This window comes from Arachis hypogaea, chromosome 18 (assembly GCF_003086295.3).
Source record: "Arachis hypogaea cultivar Tifrunner chromosome 18, arahy.Tifrunner.gnm2.J5K5, whole genome shotgun sequence".
NCBI lineage: Eukaryota > Viridiplantae > Streptophyta > Magnoliopsida > Fabales > Fabaceae > Arachis > Arachis hypogaea.
Window position 1 is genome coordinate 126,972,172 of NC_092053.1, and position 20,060 is coordinate 126,992,231.

General features: G+C 36.3%; 1 long non-coding RNA gene across 1 annotated transcript; it reads right to left on the bottom strand.

The window, feature by feature from the left end:
- Nucleotides 1-17,419: 17,419 nt before the first annotated feature.
- LOC140181181 (uncharacterized) lies at nucleotides 17,420-19,514 on the bottom strand. Its single transcript, XR_011875976.1, has 2 exons — nucleotides 18,998-19,514; nucleotides 17,420-18,523 (listed from the first exon to the last, which is right to left on the bottom strand). It is a non-coding gene; the product is annotated as an uncharacterized lncRNA (long non-coding RNA).
- Between the last annotated feature and the right edge of the window lie 546 nt (nucleotides 19,515-20,060).

Sequence of the window (20,060 nt, forward strand, 5' to 3'; positions counted from 1 at the left end):
GGGGGCGGCTAACAAAGCTTCGTAGAGTTGAGTTGAATTGACAATTGAGACCATTAAAGTGGGTTTAGGGTTTTAAGGTTGAATTTTAAAATTTAATTATTTCATTAATCAATCCGTCGGCCAATAGAATTAAAGGACCGCACTATTTCTGTCTAAAGTAAGATAAAATAAATGCACTGCTCAACGCTCGGGAGTTTGGGCACGTGTTAAAAGACTTAAAGTAGAAAGAAGTAAAAACCCACAGCGGTAAGCCGGTAAATGTTTTTTTATTTTTCACCGTATTTTTAATTCGGTACACCAAAATTAATCTCTAACAAATTAAAATTTTATTAAAAGTTTGTTGGTGCGGACATAAAATAGGCTCCGATTTTCATGATCATAAAACATCTAAACCATGAATGATCTTAATAAGAAAATATATTTTTTAGTTTTTTAATAATTATTAAATAATTTATATTTAATTTTATTTATTAATTAATTTTTCGTAGGATGTTTTCTCCAATCTTCACCTCTATATTAGTGTTTTTCTTCTTAGACTGAACTTACATTCCATATATTCCGTCTTGCTAAGACTTATGTGCAGACGATACACTTCTAAAGCTTCTCTCCATAACTCCAACTTTTTATTTAGGTCTTCCCTTGACTCTCCCATAAAGACGATATCATCGGCAAAAAGCATGCACCATGGCACAGGCTCTTGGATGTGCTCTGTGAGTACTTCCAAGACTAATGTGAAAACGTATGGATATAAGGATGATCCCTGGTGTAATCCTACACCAATAGAAAATTCCTCTGTCACACCACCTTGGGTCTTCACACTAGTTGTGACCCCATCATACATGTCTTTAATTGCACGAATATATGTGATCCTTACTCTCCTCTTTTCTAAAACCTTCCGTAATACCTCCCTTGGTACTCTATCATAAGCTTTTTCCAAATCAATAAACACCATATGTAGATCCCTTTTATTACTACGATACCTCTCCATCATCCTTCTTAATAGGTATATCGCTTCAGTGATAGACCTGCCTAGCATAAATCCAAATTGACTCTCTGTTACTTGTGTCTCTTTTCTCAACTTCCGTTCTATCACCCTTTTCCGTAACTTTATGGTATGACTCAAAAGCTTGATCTCTCTATAGGTTCTGCAACTTTGTATATCCCCCTTATTCTTGTAGATTGGTACCAATGTGCTCTTTCTCTACTCATCAGGCATCTTCTTTGACCTTAAAATCTCATTAAAAAGCTTGGTTAACCAGTTGATGCATTTTTCTCCAAGACCCTTCCAAACTTCAATCGGGATATTATCAAGTCCTACTGCCCTACCATTTTCATCTGCTTTAGAGCCTCTTTCACCTCGAAGTCTCGAATCCTTTGACAGTAGTCAAAATTTTGATCTTGCTCCCTTGTGCATAACCGACCAAGGCTCGGAAGAGTCTTCTGTCCCTCATTGAATAACTTGTAGAAGTAGCTCTTCCACACCTTTCATTAATCTTCTCCTCTTGAGCCAACACCTCTCCATCCTTGTCCTTTATGCGCTTAACCTGATCCAAATCTTTTGTTCTTCTTTCACGACTCTTTGCGATTTTATATATACCTTTTTCTCCTTCTTTCGTGTCCAAAGACTAGTAGAGACCCTCATATGCTCTTGTTCTTGCTTCGCTTACAGTCACTTTTGTCTCTTTCTTAGCCGCCTTATATTTTTTCCAGTTATCTACGTTGCGGCATAAAGACCACTCTATAAAGCACTCCCTTTTTATCTTTATCTTTTCTTGTACACTCGCATTCCACCACCAGGACTCCTTGTCTCTTGACCCTATTCCTTTAGATTCACCAAAGCTTTCTTTTGCTGTTCTTCTAATAACTTCTGCCATCTCCCTCCACATCTCTTCCGCGCTTCCATTCCCATCCCACTTTGCCTCTTCTCCAACCCGTCTTAGGAAGCTTCTTTGTTCCTCACCTTTCATCCGCCACCACCTCATCCTTAGGTTCTTCGTATGATATCTTATTCTCAACTTTTGCTAAATGCAAAAATCCATGATGAGCACCCTATGTTGTGTTGTCAAACTTTCTCCCGGGATAAGTTTACAATTAATGCAAAATTTCCGGTCGACTCTCCTCAACAAGAAGAAGTCGATTTGAGAGCTTGTCATGCCACTCTTATAGGTTATAAGATGTTCGTCTCTCTTTTTAAAACATGTCTTTGCGATGAGAAGATCAAAGGTTGAGGAAAAGTCCAGAATAGCTTTACCCTCGGCATTGATCACCCCGAAACCACGGCCTCTGTGAATACTCCCATATCCAGTCACTTCTCTCCCAACATGGCCATTTAAATCTCCTCCTAAGAAAATCTTATCTCCCAAAGTTATGTCTTGAACCAAACTCTCTAGATTCTCCCAAAACCTTATCTTGTGCTGTTCATCCGAACCCACTTGCGGTGCATAGGTGCTAATCACATGGAAAGCACCTCCCTCCACCACAAGTTTGATAGAGATGATCCGATCTCCCACCCTCTTGACATCCACTACGTCCTTCTTCCACTGCTTATCCACAATTATTCCAACCCCATTCCTATTATTCACCTTTCCTGTATACCAAAGTTTGAAACCAGAAGTATCCAACTCCCTAGCCTTCGCACCAACCCACTTTGTTTCTTGTAGGCACACAATGTTAATCTTCCTCCTTGTCATGGTGTCCACCACCTCCATGGACTTCATTTGCTACATATCAGAAAGGATAAATTGGAAACTCTAACCTTGAGTACCCACTGGCATAAATAGTGGTGTTTGACACACAAAGTGAGGGAGGGTCAATTGAGCTGCACGAGCACCGTTGAACCGGCCAAGAATCTGAGAAAGCAAACATAATAATAAAACTTCAAGAAAAAAATAACCAAAGAATGCTTTAACAAGTGCACCCAGTGCTTCTCAGCCATCATCTAGAGTTATCACTTATTCTCTTGTATGCATACCCATATCATTCTTTCGGCCTCAGTCATCCAAAGGTAAAACAACAACAATAGCAACAAATGAATGTCGTTGATTTTCACATAAATAAGACAAAAAAACTTCAGCAATGTGAAGGCGTAAGAGAACTCAAATAAAATGGGGAGTTGAACCTCGAAATGAAGCGCCATGGGCTTTGTTTGAGGAGCGGGGTAGGGCACGCAACTAATGGTATGTCCTAGCATGGAAGAAGAAGGGCCGTGATACGCGAAAATTAAGATATTCACATTTAACCGGCAAGTATACCGGATCGTATCAAGTAGTAAAACTCACTTAGAGTGAGGTCGATCCCACGGAGATTGGTGGATTAAGCAACTTTAGTTAAATGGTATATTTAGTCAAGCTAACATGGTTTTGATTTCATGAGATTTGAATGCTTGAAAGAAATTGCAAGGAATTAAATGACAAGAAATTTAAATAACTGAAGTAATGAAGGCAAATTAAATGACTGAAAGTAAATAACAGAAACTTAGATTGCAAGAAACTTAGATGACATAAACAGTAAATTGCAAGAAAGTAGAGTGCTGAATTGTAGAGAGCAGAGAATTAAATTGCAAGTAATTAAAACTGAATCTAAATAGCAGGAATGTTAAATTGCTTGAATGTAAAAGGGAATTGAGTAATGGGTATTCAAAATAACTAAAGAACAAAAGAAATGAGAATTAATGATGGGAGAGATCATTAGGGATCAGAGGTGTAAATTGTCATGAATTGATGTTACTCAATTTCTTCTCAATCATGGGTATAGATCCATGGCGGATTGTGAATAATTGAATCCCAATCTCTTGGCAATTCAATTTCTCTTCAGCACAATCAATTGCCACTCTCGTGATCTAATTGGTCATGAGAAGAGGTGAAGTTCAATTTCTAATCCAAGGCCACACAACTTCCAGGATCTCAACTAAGGGAGGTTACATCTCACATACCAACCCAAAGTGTATTGATCAAAGAAATCATGAGAGGATGAACTCTAAACTGAGTTACATGGCTTCTTTCTCAAGTTCACCATATAATTCATGTAGATTCAACCCTTCTCTCGAATGTAGTTGAATCTTTGAAGAACAAGAGTTTCCTCTTAGATGAACCACTTGAATTGAGAAGAAAAAGAAGAATTATCAACCCATTCAAATAAACAGAGCTCCTCCCCCTAATGAAGGTGGGATTTAGTGAATCATAGCTCTAAATTCAACAATCAATGTAAAGATGAAAATTAAACTAAGTGTGTAGAAGAATGAAGAAGAAGAAGAATTCCTAAAAACTGAAATTCAAAGTTGCAGGAAAAACAAAATACAAGACGGGTAAGAGACAGTAAAAATGAAAATACTGATGTAATAGTAAAAATGTCTAAAAGTAGAAAAAGTTAAAAGTCCCCCAAAAGTACAAATTCCTTCTCTATTTATACTAGTCTTCAAAGCTTCGAGAGATTCATCAATTGGGTTAGCAATTTTTGGGCTTTGTCCTTGTTGATTTGGCTGGCTCTTTAGAGGAATTGTTGGCCTTTGAAGAGAGCAGAGGAAAGCAGAGCAAGTTGGCATCAATTCTGGCCCAAAGAGGGGCGTTACTAGCAAACACGCCAGTACAAATGCACGTTGGCAACATGCTGGGCTGGGAGCTTAGGATTGGGCGTTGCTGGCCCAAGTTGTTGCCCAAGTTGTTGCCAAAAACGTGACTCTCTTTTTCTTGGACTCAACTTTTGATGCTTAAAGTTTCCTATGGTTTGAGTTTCAATCTTCTGCTTTAATATAGACTATTATATATGGTTGGAAAGCTCTGAATGTCAGCTTTCCAACGCAACTGAAAGCACCTCAATTGGATCTCTATAGCTCAAGTTATGCTCCATTGAAGATGGCAAGGTCAGCCTGCCAAAATCGCAGGCGTTTTTGGTGAACACGCCAGTGCCAACGTGCTCAGATTCTGAAGCTCTAAAGGAAGTCGGCTTTTGAAGCTTCAAATGAATGCCAAACCCATACTATGATATATCGTTGGAAAGCTCTGAATGTCTACTTTCCAATGCCATTGATATTTCATCATTTAAAGCTCTAGAGCTCAAGATATACTCCATGGAAGATGAAGAGGTCAGCTGACCTTACTACAGGTTGATACCATGTTCATCTATGCACTTTCGGGCCAAGTTTCTCCCTCAAATTTAGTGTCCACTATGTAGTGCTATATATGCTTGGAAAGCTCTTGATGTCTACTTTCCAATTCAACTATAATCACCTCATTTGGATCTTTGTAGCTTAAGTTATGCTCCATTGAAGAGGGCAGGGTCAAGCTGCCAAATTTTCTGGAGTTGTTGGTGGAGTTGTTGCCAAACACGCCAGCTCCAACGCCAAAGACTCCCTTAGCTCAATTTTGCATGGGCGTTGTTGCTGGAGTTGCCAAGGAACACGCCAGTTCATTATTTCCTTGGCAACGTGCTCGAGCATCCTCTTTGGCTCATTCATTCCTCCTTAACTCTCAACTTCATTTTCTTGTTTTTGGAGCCTAAAGATGACTTTGGTTTGAACTTCCATTTCATGCTTCACTATAAACTATTATATATCGTTGGAAAGCTCTGGATGTCATCTTTCCAACGCAACTGAAAGCACTCAAATTGGATCTCTGTAACTCAAGTTATGCATCCTTGAAGAAGGTGAGGTCAGGCTGTCTTGGTTGGGCGTTTTTGGTGAAGTTGTTGGCAAACACGCCACTAGCAACGTGCTCTGTCCTCCCCTGACTCAAGTTCTTTACATTGGCGTTGTTGCTGGCATTGTTGATGAACACGCCAAGTCAACTTCAAGGCAACAACGCCTTCGAGCTCTTCCTTGGCTCAATTTCTTGGCCTTGCGTTGCCAAGGAACACGCCAACTCTCTTCAACGTTGGCAACGCCCAAGATCACTTTCCATGGCTACCTTACAGTGGCCAGCGTTGTTGCTTGCGTTATTGATGAACATGCCAGTTCATCCTCTGCTGGGCAACGCTTCTCGAGCTCTTCCTTGCTCTGCTCCAAGATTCTGGCGTTGTTGCCAGCGTTGTCAAGGAACACGCTAGCCTTCCGCTGTTTCCTTGCCAAGATTGATGTGTCTTCAAGCCTTCTTGCTCCAATTCTTGCTCCATTTCCTTCTTGCTTCATTACCTAACATAAACCAAAGAATCTTCCTCAAAGTCTTGCCATCTTATGCAATAAATTTCAAGGGAATCATTCACATCAACTTGTTTATAAACTCCTTGAATCATTTGCATGGATTATGCCAAATTTCACCTAGTTCTTGGTTCATGAATGCATGGAGATGAAACTCAATAAAATTGCTTGTTTATTGCAAAAGAAAATGAATGAAACTAAGCTAAAACTACTTAAACTAACTAGCTAATATAGCAAAGATGCAAACGCATCAGGCCGTAAGCAATGGCATTATGAACAACACAAACAAAGAATTATTACATGAATAGAAAGTGTTTTAGATAGAACCATATAGAGAGAACTTAAAGAGAGAGAGGGGAGGAACAAGAACATGCGACGAATGAAGTGCCCTAGGCTATTGAAAACGTTAAAGCTGTGGTGTGCGTACCTTCATGGCTGTGAAAGCAGGTTGGCCGGAACTTGTGATGTGGTAGAGTGTTGCTAATGTTTGGTCTCAATCTCAGAGGATCCGCAATGGCAATGCTATTTCTCATTCCAGTATGAAAACGGACCAAACTACACCTTGCATTAAACAAGCTACGACAACTTTAGACTAAGCCTGGCCTATAACATGTTAAAAAATCTATCACTACACTAATAATAGAAACTAAAAAGGATTCAAGAGATAACTATCCCAATTGGTGTCCAACTTGCATACTAAATTATCACAAAAAGAAGGGGATATATGAAACAAAAGAAGAACCAAATTTGAAAATAAATAAACTAGCTTACTACTTTATAAGAATATTGTCTAAAACAGGATAAGTAAGTAACACATGCAGTACATGAAAATTAAACGATTAAACGTTAATCATTGTAAACAAAAATTGCAGAAATCAATGCACATGGAACAACAAAAAATAGATGCGACTCAAAATGCTAACAAGAGCATGAATGAAACTGATACCTAAAATATAGAACTCAATAAGAATCAGTGTTTAAAAAATAAAATTAGCTTACTATAGCTAACACGTTCAATTAACTGGGACTAAATAATCAAACATGGACCGTTATGAAAAATTAAAGAAGTCAATGCAGATTCAAGAAAGAAAATGAAAGAAGAGAAATATTGTAAGGGGCAGAAGAAAAACCTGTGACGTGAGGGCGAGGAGAACGGGGTGAGGGTGCTTTGAAGTGTGAAGTGGGGAGAATGAAAATTTTGAGGCGGGGGCGGCTAACAAAGCTTCGTAGAGTTGAATTGAATTGACAATTGAGCACCATTAAAGTGGGTTTAGGGTTTTAAGGTTGAATTTTAAAATTTAATTATTTCATTAATCAATCCGTCGGCCGAATAGAATTAAAGGACCGCACTATTTCTGTCTAAAGTAAGATAAAATAAATGCACTGCTCAACGCTCGGGAGTTTGGGCACGTGTTAAAAGACTTAAAGTAGAAAGAAGTAAAAACCCACAGCGATAAACCCGGAAAACGTTTTTTTATTTTTCACTGTACTTTTTAATTCCGTACACCAGAAATTAATCTCTAACAAATTAAAATTTTATTTAAAGGTTTGTTGGTGCGAACATAAATAGGCTCCGATTTTCATGATCATAAAACATCTAAACCATTAATGATCTTAATAAGAAAACATATTTTTTAGTTTTTTAATAATTATTAATTAATTTTTCGTAGGATGTTTTCTCCAATCTTCACCTCTATATTAGTGTTTTTCCTTCTCAGACTGAACTTACATTCCATATATTCCGTCTTGCTACGGCTTATGCGCAGACCATACACTTCTAGAGCTTCTCTCCATAACTCCAACTTTTTATTTAGGTCTTCCCTTGACTCTCCCATAAGGACGATATCATCGGCAAAAAGCATGCACCATGGCACAGGCTCTTGGATGTGCTCTGTGAGTACTTCCAAGACTAATGTGAAAACGTATGGATATAAGGATGATCCCTGGTGTAATCCTATACTAATAGAAAATTCCTCTGTCACACCACCTTGAGTCTTCACACTAGTTTTGGCCCCATCATACATGTCTTTAATTGCACGAATATATGCGATCCTTACTCTCCTCTTTTCTAAAACCTTCCATAAGACCTCCCTTGGTACTCTATCATACGCTTTTTCCAAATCAATAAACACCATATGTAGATCCCTTTTATTACTACGATACCTCTCCATTATCCTTCTTAATAGGTATATCGCTTCAGTGATAGACCTGCCTGGCATAAATCCAAATTGATTCTCTGTTACTTGTGTCTCTTTTCTCAACTTCCATTCTATCACCCTTTCCCGTAACTTTATGGTATGACTCATAAGCTTGATCTCTCTATAGTTTTTGCAACTTTGTATATCCCCCTTATTCTTGTAGATAGGTACCAAGGTGCTCTTTCTCTACTCATCAGGCATCTTCTTTGACCTTAAAATCTCATTAAAAAGCTTGGTTAACCAGTTGATGCCATTTTCTCCAAGACCCTTCCAAACTTCAATCGGGATATTATCAGGTCCTACTGCCCTGCCATTTTCATCTGCTTTAGAGCCACTTTCACCTCGATGTCTCAAATCCTTTGACAGTAGTCAAAATTTTGATCTTCTTCCCTTGTGCATAACCGACCAAGGCTCGGAAGAGTCTTCTGTCCCTCATTGAATAACTCGTAGAAGTAGCTCTTCCACACCTTTCATTAATCTTCTCCTCTTGAGCCGACACCTCTCCATCCTTGTCCTTTATGCACTTAACCTAATCCAAATCTCTTGTTCTTCTTTCACGACTCTTTGCGATTCTATATATACCTTTTTCTCCTTATTTCGTGTCCAAAGACTAGTAGAGACCCTCATATGCTCTTGATCTTGCTTCACTTATAGCCACTTTTGTCTCTTTCTTAGCCGCCTTATATTTTTCCCAGTTATCTGCGTTGCGGCATAAAGACCACTGTTTAAAGCACTCCCTTTTTATCTTTATCTTTTCTTGTACACTCGCATTCCACCACCAGGACTCCTTGTCTCTTGACCCTATTCCTTTAGATTCACTAGAGCTTTATTTTGTTGTTCTTCTAATAACTTCTGGCATCTTCCTCCACATCTCTTCCGCGCTTTCATTCCCATCCCACTTTGCCTCTTCTCCTACCCGTCTTAGGAAGCTTCTTTGTTCCTCACCTTTCATCCGCCACCACCTCGTCCTTGGGTTCTTCGTATGATATCTTTTTCTCAACTTTTGCTCAACGCGAAAATCCATGACGAGCACCCTATGTTGTGTTGTCAAACTTTCTCCCGGGATAATTTTACAATTAATGCAAAATTTTCGGTCGACTCTCCTCAACAAGAAGAAGTCAATTTGAGAGCTTGTCATGCCACTCTTATAGGTTATAAGATGTTCGTCTCTCTTTTTAAAATACGTCTTTGCGATGAGAATATCAAAGGTTGAGGAAAAGTCCAGAATAGCTTTACCCTCGGCATTGATCACCCCGAAACCATGGCCTCTGTGAATACTCCCATATCCAGTCACTTCTCTCCCAACATGGCCATTTAAATCTCCTCCTAAGAAAATCTTATCTCCCAAAGCTATGTCTTGAACCAAACTCTCTAGATTCTCGCAAAACCTTATCTCGTGTTGTTCGTCCGAACCCACTTGCGGTGTATAGACGCTAATCACGTGGAAAACACCTCCCTCTACCACAAGTTTGATAGAGATGATCCGATCTCCCACCCTCTTGACATCCACTACGTCCTTCTTCCACTGCTTATCCACAATTATTCCAACCCCATTCCTATTATTCACCTTTTCTGTATACCAAAGTTTGAAACCAGAAGTATCTAACTCCCTAGCCTTCGCACCAACCTACTTTGTTTCTTGTAGGCACATAATGTTAATCTTCCTCCTTGTCATGGTGTCCACCACCTCCATGGACTTCATTTGCTGCATATCAGAAAGGATAAATTGGAAACTCTAACCTTGAGTACCCACTGGCATAAATAGTGGTGTTTGACACACAAAGTGAGGGAGGGTCAATTGAGCTGCACGAGCACGGTTGAACCGGCCAAGAATCTGAGAAAGCAAACATAATAATAAAACTTCAGGAAAAAAATAACCAAATAATGGTTCAACAAGTGCACACAGTGCTTCTCAGCCATCATCTAGAGTTATCACTTATTCTCTTGTATGCATACCCATATCATTCTTTCGGCCTCAGTCATCCAAAGGTAAAACAACAACAATAGCAACAAATGAATGTCGTTGATTTTCACATAAATAAGACAACAAAACTTCAGCAATGTGAAGGCGTAAGAGAACTCAAATAGAATGGGGAGTTGAACCTCGAAATAAAGCGCCTTAGGCTTTGTTTGAGGAGCGGGGTAGGGCACGCAACTAATGGTATGTCCTAGCATGGAAGAAGAAGGGTCGTAAGCAATGGCATTATGAACAACACAAACAAAGAATTGTTACATGAATAGAAAGTGTTTTAGATAGAAACAGATAGAGAGAACTTACACAGAGAGAGAGGGGAGGAACAAGAACATGCGACGAATGAAGTGCCCTAGGCTATTGAAAGCGTTAAAGTTGTGGTGTGCGTACCTTCATGGCTGTGAAAGCAGGTTGGCTGGAACTTGTAATGTGGTAGAGTGTTGCTAATGTTTGGCCTCAATCCGAGAGGAACCGCAATGGCAATGCTATTTCTCATTTCCGGATGAAAACGGACCAAACTATACCTTGCATTAAACAAACTACGACAACTTTAGACTAAGTCTGGCCTGTAACATGTTAAAAAATCTATCACTACACTAATAATAGAAACTAAAAAGGATTCAAGAGATAACTATCCCAATTGGTGTCCAACTTGCATACTAAATTATCATAAAAAGAAAGGAATATATGAAACAAAAGAAGAACCAAATTTGAAAATAAATAAACTAGCTTAATACTTTATAAGAATATTGTCTAAAACAGGATAAGTAAGTAACATATGCAGTAGATGAAAATTAAACGATTAAACGTTAATCATTGTAAAAAAAATTGCATAAATCAATGCACATGGAACAACAAAAAATAGATGCGACTCAAAATGCTAACAAGAGCATGAATGAAACTGATACCAAAAATATAGAACTCAATAAGAATCAGTATTTAAAAAATAAAATTAGCTTACTATAGCTAACACGTTCAATTAACTGGGACTAAATAATGAAACATGGACCGTTATGAAAAATTAAAGAAGTCAATGCAGATTCAAGAAAGAAAATGAAAGAAGAGAAAAATTGTAAGGGGCAGAAGAAAAACCTGTGACGTGAGGGCGAAGAGAACGGGGTGAGGGTGCTTTGAAGTGTGAAGTGGGGAGAATGAAAATTTTGAGGCGGGGGCGGCTAACAAAGCTTCGTAGAGTTGAATTGAATTGACAATTGAGCACCATTAAAGTGGGTTTAAAGTTTTAAGGTTGAATTTTAAAATTTAATTATTTCATTAATCAATCCGTCGGCCGAATAGAATTAAAGGACCGCACTATTTCTGTCTAAAGTAAGATAAAATAAATGCACTGCTCAACGCTCGAGAGTTTGGGCACGTGTTAAAAGACTTAAAGTAGAAAGAAGTAAAAACCCACAGCGGTAAGCCGGTAAATGTTTTTTTTATTTTTCACCGTACTTTTTAATTCCGTACACCAGAAATTAATCTCTAACAAATTAAAATTTTATTTAAAAGTTTGTTGGTGCGGACATAAAATAGGCTCTGATTTTCATGATCATAATACATCTAAACCATGAATGATCTTAATAAGAAAATATATTTTTTAGTTTTTTAATAATTATTAAATAATTTATATTTAATTTTATTTATTAATTCATTTTTCGTAGGATGTTTTCTCCAATCTTCACCTCTATATTAGTGTTTTTCCTTCTCAGACTGAACTTACATTCCATATATTCCGTCTTGCTATGGCTTATGCGCAAACCATACACTTCTAGAGCTTCTCTCTATAACTCCAACTTTTTATTTAGGTCTTCCCTTGACTCTCCCATAAGGACGATATCATCGGCAAAAAGCATGCACCCTAGCATAGGCTCTTGGATGTTCTCTGTGAGTACTTCCAAGACTAATGTGAAAACGTATGGATATAAGGATGATCCCTGGTGTAATCCTATACCAATAGAAAATTCCTCTGTCACACCACCATGAGTCTTCACACTAGTTGTGGCCCCATCATATATGTCTTTAATTGCACGAACATATGCGATCATTACTCTCCTCTTTTCTAAAACCTTCCATAAGAGCTTCCTTGGTACTCTATCATACGCTTTTTCCAAATCAATAAACACCATATGTAGATCCCTTTTATTACTACGATACCTCTCCATCATCCTTCTTAATAGGTATATCGCTTCAGTGATAGACTTGCCTGGCATAAATCCAAATTGATTCTCTGTTACTTGTGTCTCTTTTCTCAACTTCCGTTCTATCACCCTTTTCCGTAACTTTATGGTATGACTCATAAGCTTGATCTCTCTATAGTTTCCGAAACTTTGTATATCCCCCTTATTCTTGTAGATAGGTACCAAGGTGCTCTTTCTCTACTTATCAGACATCTTCTTTGACCTTAAAATCTCATTAAAAAGCTTGGTTAACCAGTTGATGTCTTTTTCTCCAAGACCCTTCCAAACTTCAATCGGGATATTATCAGGTCCTACAGCCCTGTCATTTTCATCTGCTTTAGAGCCTCTTTCACCTCGAAGTCTCGAATCCTTTGACAGTAGTCAAAATTTTGATCTTCTTCCCTTGTGCATAACCGACCAAAGCTCGGAAGAGTCTTATGTCCCTCATTGAATAACTCGTAGAAGTAGCTCTTCCACACCTTTCATTAATCTTCTCCTCTTGAGCCAACACATCTCCATCCTTGTCCTTTATGCACTTAACCTGATCCAAATCTCTTGTTCTTCTTTCACGACTCTTTGCGATTCTATATATACATTTTTCTCCTTCTTTCGTGTCCAAAGACTAGTAGAGACCCTCATATGCTCTTGTTCTTGCTTCACTTACAGCCACTTTTGTCTCTTTCTTAGCCGCCTTATATTTTTCCCAATTATCTACGTTGCGGCATAAAGACCACTGTTTAAAGCACTCCCTTTTTATCTTTATCTTTTCTTGTATACTCGCATTCCACCACCAGGACTCCTTGTCTCTTGACCATATTCCTTTAGATTCACCAAAGCTTTCTTTTGCTGTTCTTCTAATAACTTCTGCCATCTCCCTCCACATCTCTTCCGCGCTTCCATTCCCATCCCACTTTGCCTCTTCTCCTACCCGTCTTAGGAAGCTTCTTTGTTCCTCACCTTTCATCCGCCATCACCTCGTCCTTGGGTTCTTCGTATGATATCTTTTTCTCAACTTTTGCTCAACGCGAAAATCCATGACGAGCACCCTATGTTGTGTTGTCAAACTTTCTCCTGGGATAATTTTACAATTAATGCAAAATTTTCGGTCAACTCTCCTCAACAAGAAGAAGTCGATTTGAGAGCTTGTCATGCCACTCTTAAAGGTTATAAGATGTTCCTCTCTCTTTTTAAAACATGTCTTTGCGATGAGAAGATCAACGGTTGAGAAAAAGTCCAGAATAGCTTTACCATCGGCATTGATCACCCCGAAACCATGGCCTCTGTGAATACTCCCATATCCAGTCACTTCTCTCCCAACATGGCCATTTAAATCTCCTCCTAAGAAAATCTTATCTCCCAAACGTATGTCTTAAACCAAACTCTCTAGATTCTCCCAAAACCTTATCTTGTGTTGTTCGTCCGAACCCACTTGCGGTGCATAGGCGCTAATCACATGGAAAGCACCTTCATCCACCACAAGTTTGATAGAGATGATCCGATCTCCCACCCTCTTGACATCCACTACGTCCTTCTTCCACTGCTTATCCACAATTATTCCAACCCCATTCCTATTATTCACCTTTTCTGTATACCAAAGTTTGAAACCAGAAGTATCCAACTCCCTAGCCTTCGCACAACCCACCTTGTTTCTTATAGGCACATAATGTTAATCTTCCTCCTTGTCATGGTGTCCACCATCTCCATGGACTTCATTTGATACATATCAGAAAGGATAAATTGGAAACTCTAACCTTGAGTACCTACTGGCATAAATAGTGGTGTTTGACACACAAAGTGAGGGAGGGTCAATTGAGCTGCACGAGCACGGTTGAACCGACCAAGAATCTGAGAAAGCAAACATAATAAAACTTCAGGAAAAAAATAACCAAATGAATGTCGTTGATTTTCAAATAAATAAGACAACAAAACTTCAGCAATGTGAAGGCGTAAGAGAACTCAAATAGAATGGGGAGTTGAACCTCGAAATGAAGCGCCATGGGCTTTGTTTGAGGAGCGGGGTAGGGCACGCAACTAATGGTATGTCCTAGCATGGAAGAAGAAAGGCCGTAAGCAATGGCATTATGAACAACACAAACAAAGAATTATTACATGAATAGAAAGTGTTTTAGATAGAAACAGATAGAGAGAACTTACAGAGAGATAGGGGAGGAACAAGAACATGCGACGAATGAAGTGCCCTAAGCTATTGAAAGCGTTAAAGTTGTGGTGTGCTTACCTTCATGGCTGTGAAAGCAGGTTGGCCGGAACATGTGATGTGGTAGAGTGTTGCTAATGTTTGGCCTCAATCTCAAAGGAACCGCAATGGCAATGCTATTTCTCATTCCAGGATGAAAACGGACCAAACTATACCTTGCATTTAACAAGCTACGACAACTTTAGACTAAGCCTGGCCTGTAACATGTTAAAAAATCTATCACTACACTAATAATAAAAACTAAAAAGGATTCAAGAGATAACTATTCCAATTGGTGTCCAACTTGCATACTAAATTATCACAAAAACAAGGGGATATATGAAACAAAAGAAGAACCAAATTTGAAAATAAATAAACTAGCTTACTACTTTATAAGAATATTGTCTAAAACAGGATAAGTAACACATGCAGTAGATGAAAATTAAATGATTAAACGTTATGAAAAATTAAAGAAGACAATGCAGATTCAAGAAAGAAAATGAAAGAAGAGAAAATTTGTAAGGGGCAGAAAAGAAACCTATGACGTGAGGGAGAGGAAAACGGGGTGAAGGTGCTTTGAAGTGTGAAAAGGGGAGAATGAAAATTTTGAGGCGGGGGCGGCTAACAAAGCTTCGTAGAGTTTAGTTGAATTGACAATTGAGCACCATTAAAGTGGGCGTCGGGTTTTAAGGTTGTATTTTAAAATTTAATTATTTCATTAATCAATCCGTCGGCTGAATAGAATTAAAGGACTGCACTATTTCTGTCTAAAGTAAGATAAAATAAATGCACTGCTCAACGCTTGGGAGTTTTGGCACGTGTTAAAAGACTTAAAGTAGAAAGAAGTAAAAACCCACTGCAGTAAGCCGGTAAATGTTTTTTTATTTTTCACCGTACTTTTTAATTCGGTACACCAAAAATTAATCTGTAACAAATTAAAATTTTATTTAAAGGTTTGTTGGTGCAGACATAAAATAAGCTCCAATTTTCATGATCATAAAACATCTAAACCATTAATGATCTTAATAAGAAAACATATTTTTTAGAATCAATTTTCTATAAAGATTAATTTTAAAATCAATTTTATTTTAATTTAAAAATTCTAGTTTTATTTTTTTTCAATCTTAAAATTACTAATTTCATAATATAATTTATCTTGAATTTATTTTTTCATTATCTAATTCTGTAATTGTAATCGTTTACGAATCTTTTTCACTGTGATTATCAATTTGTTGTAGTGACAATATCAATTTGTTGTAGTGACAAACTGACAATCATTGTTTATGAATTGGCAAATATGTGCAGTAAAAAATCAATGAAAAAATTGATTGGTTAGTGAACAAAAATCCTTTCCTTCTACGTTGTTAAAAAATAATCGATTTTTTTTATATCGATTGATTAGTTAATTTTTTTTTTTACAATCGATTGTTTTGTGAAGAAAAGTCAGCTTTTGTGTAATTGAATCGATTTTATTACCCATTCAATTGATATTTATCTAAACAAATTAGTAAAATAACCACTAAACTTATCCAAATTAGTTACTACAATAAAACTTTTATTAGACATATAAAAACTAATTTTTATTTAGTCAATATTAGTTAATTTTAAAATTTAGATTTATAATTTAGAATTTAAAATTAAGAATTTATAATTTATAACTTAAAATTAATAAAAGATTAGAGGATATTGGTCAAAAAATAATAATTTTCTAATATTATTATTATTATTATACATAAAGTATCGTTTTTGTTCTAACGTTTGGAATAAGTTCTAAAATTGTCCCTAATGTTTAAATCGTCCTATTTAAGTCTCTAAAATTTCAAAATTGACTTAATATTGTCCTGCCGTTAGGAATCTATTAACAGAATTAACGACAAGACAAAATTAAGACGATTTTGAAACATTATGAACTTAAATAAGACGAAAATGTTGGAAAAAAAAAAGATTCATAGAAATAAATTTTAATTTTATCTTTTAATAATATCAATTTTTTATGATACATAGTTATTCAAATTTTTTTAATCACATATAAGTAAATTACACTTAATTACATCACTTTTATTCTAAATAAATTTATTTTTTTATAATTTTTTCTTAAAAATTTTTACTCATCATCAAATGTTTGTAGAATGACTAGAATCACATTACTTTATTGTATATGTATAAATTTTTTTTGCAAATTTATGTACTAATCATTCTACAAACATTTTATGATAAGTAAAAATCTTTAAGAACATGATTATAAAAAAATAAATTTATTTAGAATAAAAATAATACAATTAAGTATAATTTACTTTGATATAATTAAAAAATAGTTGAATAGCTATGTACAATAAAAAATTGATATTATTAAAGGATAAAATTAAATTTATTTCTATATATCGTTTTTGACCCTATTTAAGTCCTTAACGTTTCAAAATTGTCTCAATTTTATCCCGTCGTCATTTCTATCAGCAAATCCCTAGTTGTCGGACATTGAGTCAATTTTGAAACGTTAAGGAATTACTTAAGTAAGACGATTAAAAAAAACAATATTTTACTCTATTATTATTATTATTATTATTATTTCCTCACGAGTTGTAGCCTTGTAGGGGAGAAAACGATTAATGTCTTTTTTTTGGTCGATATACGTTTTAAATTATATTAAATTATACAGAAATAGGAATAAGTTTATTTGTGGACGAACTCGTTATTTTCAATGAACAAAAAAGATAATATATTAAATAAATTTTATGAAATAAATTATAATTTTAAATAAATAATGATTAATGTCTGACTTTATTGAAGTTCGTTTTTTGATGGATATGAGATTGACTACAAAATTTATGGCACATATTGTTATTCTGAAAATTGAATTTGGAATATAATAATTAAATTAAACAACTTAAACTCCCTCAACCCCTAATTTTCTCCAAGAACAGCAACATCAAATGACCAACGTAAGTGTAGGTAAAGAATGACCACACACATACTACTCAATATATGAAGGCAGCTTTTGCTCAGGTCAAAGTCTGGGCTTTCCCAAACAGGAAACCATCATTCTGTGGACATTAAGAAGAATCAAAATTGACAGCCAAGTTTTGCCATCGGACCATTACCAATTTATGTAATTTCTCCAACACAATATTAAGCATATCAACAAACACTAGTATAATGAGGCTTTTTCATAAATAAGAACACCCTACTGTAACATAAGAGCCACTAATGATAAAAATTTTGCACATAATTTCTTTCTCTTTTATATTAAACCCATAAAACCTGCTTTTTCATAGCCAAGTACTGTGTTCTGGCAGCCACAACACTGTTGCAGCACCCACCGTATCAGCATTGCAGTAGTCACAGCAGAACCAAAATTTAAAACTGTGGCCAAGACTTTAACTTGTAAATATAAGATATATGGATTCAAAATTAAAATTTGATATCATGATCATATGTTTAACCTAAGTGACTGGATGAGTAAATTTTCCTTGTTACCAACAATTACCAGCAAACATTTAATGTTTTGTAGTAAAAATTATTATGCTATCATATGATTTTATACGATGATATTTTCTCCCAAAATGAAATCTAATACAGAATAATTTTATCTACAGCAAATGCTACTTATCAAAGAGAAATCCAAACACACCCAGCAGTATCTTCCACTATCCCGAACAATAACTCTGTAATCAATAAAAACTACACAAGACAGCATACAATTCCATGTTTGCCACTTGCATCAATCTTTTATATCAGCTCAGCCAGTAGATGCGGGCAACTAAAACGCTTTGTTTTTCCTTAAGCAGACAACAGTAGATATTAATGTATCTCACACTCTATCCCAGCACATTGTATACTCAGTAGTCAGTACGGCTGAGAGAAGTGGCAAAAGAGCATCACACGTGTAAATACTAAAATAATATTACGAGACAATGTGTTCGGAATCTCAAATACAAAAGGCTTCATTTCATTCACACAAATAATTCATTCAAGTGACAATAAATTAGCAATCTAATTCACTTCCAAATCATCCCCCTGCATCAAAATTTGAGGACTTGCAAACAATTGAAATTTTTTTTACAAAATTTAAGAATACGGAGCAACATCAGATTTCTACAAATTCAAAAGAAGAACAGAAGAAACACAGAATCAGCAAACGTAACACATCTGCAACTCAAAAACTGATTCACGAATCCTTTGAAAATGAGGTTCAGCAAACAACACAGCACGATACCGTACAGGTATGGAATCACAAGCAAAAGGAAACCATTCTTAACGGTTTAGGGTTAACAACAATTGATGAAAATAACTGAAGGGAAAAAAAGAAAAGAAAAAGAAAGCGCTTACATCGAGAAGAGGTAGAAGTTCGTCGACGGATGAAGGAGGATCTAGAAGCTTGTTCCCAGCTTCACGAAGCTGCTCTTCGAGCTGCCTCTCAGCAGAAGCCATTGTTAACGGTCCTTCGAGGGGGGTTCTCTTCTTCGCAGATCTCACAAACGCTGTCTCACTCACTCCATCGAAACCTAGAAACCACTCTTTCTCTCTCAATTCCAAATCGGAACCCTAAATGCGGAAATGAACACACACAGAGAAAGGTTAGGGTTTTTCGCTCAATGTTTTTTTTTCCCTCTCTTTTACTTTTCTTTCTTCCGTTCCGATACAGCGAAACGGAGAGAGGGGGGAGAGAGAGAGAGAGTAAAGTGTGTTTCTTTTTATTTTTTTTCTGGTTGTGTAAGAAAATTAAAGACAGGGAAATAATTTATATTCGAGTTAAAAGAAAATGAGAATTGGAAAAAAGGAAATTAATTTTTTGTTTTATTGAAAGTTTTTGTGGATTTTAATTTGGGCGGTTCAAAGGAGAATTGAGGCTCGGATCTCGCGGGGTCTGTGAATTTAAGTTAAAGTTGGGTTTTGAAATCCGCGTTTTGGATTTTCATTTGTGGTTTTGAGGTCCACGTAGCTATTGCGGCACCCAGGATTTTTTTACTTTTTTACCATAATTTGGTTTGGTATTTAATGCAAGATTTGACATATATATTTTAGAGTAAATACTCTATCAATTATCTCGAAAGGACAACGAGGCTCTAACAAAAAAAACATCAAATCCTGTCTCTGATAATTTTTTTTGGGATTGATTAGTTCCTGTGCTAAAAAAATAACATTGATTTTTTTTTGTACAGGAGCCTCGTTGTCCTTTCAAAGTAATTATCAAGGGCCGGATTGGATTTTTTTTTTGTCAGAAATCGGGTTGGGATTTTTTTTGTCAGGTGCCTCATTGTCTTTCGAAGTAATTGTCAGGGGCTGATTTGAATTTTTCTCTATATTTTACTATATATATCCCTTATACTTTAGAATATTTTTAGAATTCTATTTAATATTAGTCAATAAATTATTATATATACAATATAAA